Here is a 4,285-nt window from a genome sequence, read left to right on the forward strand (position 1 = left end):
AATTCCTACTATTTCACTCAAACTTTGTCTAGTTTAGAGCCTGCAGACCCTCTTTTCATAATCCTGGATCTGCATCTGAAAAACAACTGCTGTCGTACTGTTCTTTACCCCACATCTTTTACAATTGTTTGTTGATTACAGTTGAGTCTACATATATTTTGTTTATTTTTGTCGGATTGATGTATCATTGACATAACCCTATTTTTTGTAATACCTTAAACACGTAATAATTTGTCATGGTTTTTTTCTGATTTTAATTTTTGTGCATTTTTTTGAGAAGTATTTCTTGATCTCATGTTTGATCACATGAAGCATCGGACATTTTTTTTCTGAAGTTTTTTGACTGTTTTCTTTGCTGCCTTAGTCAACACTATACAAGATAGAATTACAATTATAAATGCAAAACATTTATTCAATATTTTCGTATCACTGTTCTTTTTCAAAGTTTCTTTTGTTCCATTCTTTTTATTTCTTTTGACATCTGCTGGCTTCTGTAAAATAAAGTGTAAACAAATTAGTCCTCCTGTTTAGTGATTAAACGAGTGGAAATTCAGCTGATTTCATTGAATTACACAATAAACTATTTTTCTTCAATTTAATCCAGTGTTTTTGGATTCAGAAGCAACAATTGTAGCTACTTTATACATCTGTAGAGTTTGGGGTGTATTATTATTACAAAAGTGTAACGGTAGATTTCACCAGTTTATAAAATAAGACATGTATACTGTACACTACAATTTTCTCAACTTAGAGTAGCCAGCCGTGTAGGGCCTGTAACATTTTCTTGGTCTTACAAAAAAAACAAGTTTCGTAATGGTTATTGTATATTTTAGCGCAAATACATGTACTATAGATTGAGGATTTTAAAGAATAAATACCTTCATAAAATTTGCTCCTCCAGGATGGTTTGAATCATTTCTAAGCTTATATTCTTCTATATAATCCCCATTTCCATTCTCAATTTTAATCTGCATTTCTGAAAATCTATCCTAAATTTTGGTAAGTCTAAACATGCTAATTGATCCTACAAAAGTTTAAATAAACAAAATAAATAAAATACAGGTAAGAAAAAGTCACATTGTATTAGTCAGCTACAAAGGCCACAACATTCAAAAATAAACAGCTGCGCCATGAGCGCATGATACGCCCGTCGCATTTTTCGAAGAAAAAAGTTCAATCATTTCTCAATGTCAAATCAGAAATTCATGAAAATTGAAAGGGAGCTTAAGTCAATAGATATAAACTATTCACCAAAATTTAAAGAGAACTGCTGAAAGCGTTTTTGAGTTATTGTCCGAAAACTAGAAAATCCACGCTATTTTTAATGAATAAAACTCCAGAACTCGGAAACGTAAAATCTAAAATTTAAAAAGTTTTATTCAAATTGGTTAAAGCATTTATGAGTTAATGTCTGACATGTTGACGACACACATACGGACAACGGTATACCATAATACGTCCTGTAAACCGGCGTATTATTAAAACAATTCAAACAATGAAACTAATGGCATAAATTATAAAACAAATATGTCAGAAATGAACCGACAACTACTAGATCAAACTTCTGTCTTGGGACCGGCACATAAATAATTATCTGGCCTTGGGCTGGGCTGTAGGGCGAAATACAAATGTACAAGTTACATAAACAATATATTATAGCACAGGGGCACGTATCATAGATATTTTGGGGCGGAAATATGTGCCAGTCGACTGGTATGCGTTATATATTGTGTGTTTATAGATAAACCATTGCGTGTTTGAGATTCCCTTGACTAGTAGATATGTAGCCAGCGATTGAGCTAAGGAAGTACTGCTTAAATAGCTCAGTCTGTTAAATCCAACAAAGCGTCAAAGGGCTGACTTGTAACACAGAACTTTTCACAGGTCAGGAATAACCACCAATTGGTGGATTATACCTCAATTGACGTATAATCCACCAATTGACATATAATGGTATAGACCAATTGACGTATAATTCTTTGTTTTTCAAAGCAAATTATTCAACCAAAATGGAGCATTGTTTTCTTAAAACCATATTATTGTATGAAAACATGTCAAACATTTCTAGTTTAGTATAGTGACATAACATATTGCATTTAATCAATAATTGTATTTGCAGTTTCTTCTATTGTTATCTTGTCAATTCTTGATTGGCAAATTTACCACTAATCACCTGTCAATGGTCATCAATACTGTCTGTAGTCATGTGATTATGAGTACAACTCCACAGGTGAATGGAGCTCTTTGTTAATACTTGACTTTCATTATTAAAAGTCAATCATGGTCAATAGTACAGATGTTTCAACAAAAGAATTGTTGTACACATGCATTCTCAAGAGATGCAGCAGGCTTTGACAAAACTGAAACTTTCGGAGGACTCAATAATGGTCATAAAATAGGTTGTAAGTTGCAAAATGATGCTCCTATCTCACACTAGCATTTTATAACAAAAAACTTGCATTATACGTCAATTGGTCTATACCAATATATGTCAATTGGTGGATTATACGTCAATTGAGGTATAATCCACCAATTGGTGGTTATTCCTGACCTGTTTCAGACATGCTCACTGGGTACAAGTGATTACATTTATGAATTTTAAAATCATATAAAAACCCTTAAGTTTAACCCCTTTTGTATAATTCGTAATGTTCACTGGACATAAACATCATAACATCTACATGTAGGTAGACTAAATCATCACCCCCCTTTTTGCATTGTGCTAACGCTCGTATTAATTCTTGGAATATATTAATCAAATTAATCAAGATATTTCCAGAAGCATAACAATGTTTTATAAATGTGAACTAGTGTCATATCTTACCAGTTTTAACGCATGATAAGGTTATTCTTTACTTTGTACGTTTCCTTTGTCTTTGTTTACAGCATGGTAAATAAAACTTCCGGTTACTGGTTTACAAAATTGCTTCGGATCATGTTCGTTGGTCATCGGGAACAGTTAGATTTTAAATGTGTAAACTTTTGTTGTCGGTACTGGAACAGAAAATCCGGAAAATAGCAATACGTGCACTGTAAAAGGCTATATATGGGAAGTACCGCTTCATTCACTGTCATTTGATGAAATAAAGTTTTTCTTCCATAACCTAAATTAATGTTTGCAAAATATTGTTTAAACATTTTCTATTAAATGTTTTTAGGTAAACATGGTAAATGTATTCATAATATTTTTTTTAAATGTTGTTAAAATATTAGCAACAAAATGTTTTATAAATTCATTTTCTCAATATTAAATGCGAAACGTTTTTTAAATGTTTTTGGGTAAATGTATTCATAATATTATTTTAAAATGTTGTTAAAATATTAGTAACAGAATGTTTTATAAATTCATTTTCTCAATATTAAATGCGTAACGTTTTTAAAATGTTTTCATCAAATATTATGAAGAAATGTTGTTAAAATATCTTAAAGGCATGTTATTAAAACATTTCATAAAACATTTTTAGAAAATGTTTTAAAAACATCGCAGCAATATTGTTAAGAATGTTTTACTCGTATGCTTTTAAAATGTTTTTCAGAGGTAGAACGTACATATCTTCTGAACATTTATAAAACATTCAAACAAAATATCTTAAAAAATGTCATTGAAAACATTTTCATGAATATTCTTACATCATTGTAAAAACATTTTCAAAAAATGTTTTAAATAAATGTTTTTAAAATACAAGAAAAAATATCTACATAACATCACGAAAATATTTTTTCGACAACGTTTTGAGACGACATTTATACAACCTTATAAAAATGTTTTGAAAATGTTTTGTGCTACCTGGGTACATATATATATATATCTTTTATTTTTAAAGAATTGTTGTGTTACACAAGGTTCGCAAGTGCATAGGTTCATCTTGAATGTAAAATTTTCTATTTAATATTTGTTTTATCATTGACATGTTTATGGTGATCACCTGATTTAGCACGTGCACATAGACTTCAGATTTTGTATACCATGTACATATGGAACTATGATTACAGAGATGTTACACCAGGTTGTATTTAGTAAACGTTATACTTTACTCTTATAGATCATGATACATTATTATTGTTAACACTCAACAAGACTACGTTCTGCATTGAGGCTCTTACTTGACACTATGCTACGGATTCACAAGAATCATTAGAATGAGAGTAAAATCATCGGACTACAACACATTTATTATATGGTACTAGATGATGCCCGCGAAATCGCGGTACAATTGGGCAAGCCACGGGGTTCTTCCTATGCATTGGTTTAAAAATGCAATTTCACATTTACAATTTTACAAAT

The 4,285-nt window shown here is 30.7% G+C and overlaps 1 long non-coding RNA gene across 1 annotated transcript; it reads right to left on the reverse strand.

The window, feature by feature from the left end:
• Positions 1-391: 391 nt before the first annotated feature.
• Positions 392-3,146, reverse strand: LOC127718933 (uncharacterized). The gene is made up of 3 exons (XR_007990027.1): positions 2,825-3,146; positions 879-1,024; positions 392-491 (listed from the first exon to the last, which is right to left on the reverse strand). It is a non-coding gene; the product is annotated as an uncharacterized LOC127718933 (long non-coding RNA).
• Between the last annotated feature and the right edge of the window lie 1,139 nt (positions 3,147-4,285).

Source organism: Mytilus californianus, unplaced genomic scaffold (genome assembly GCF_021869535.1).
Source record: "Mytilus californianus isolate M0D057914Y unplaced genomic scaffold, xbMytCali1.0.p SCAF_10, whole genome shotgun sequence".
NCBI lineage: Eukaryota > Metazoa > Mollusca > Bivalvia > Mytilida > Mytilidae > Mytilus > Mytilus californianus.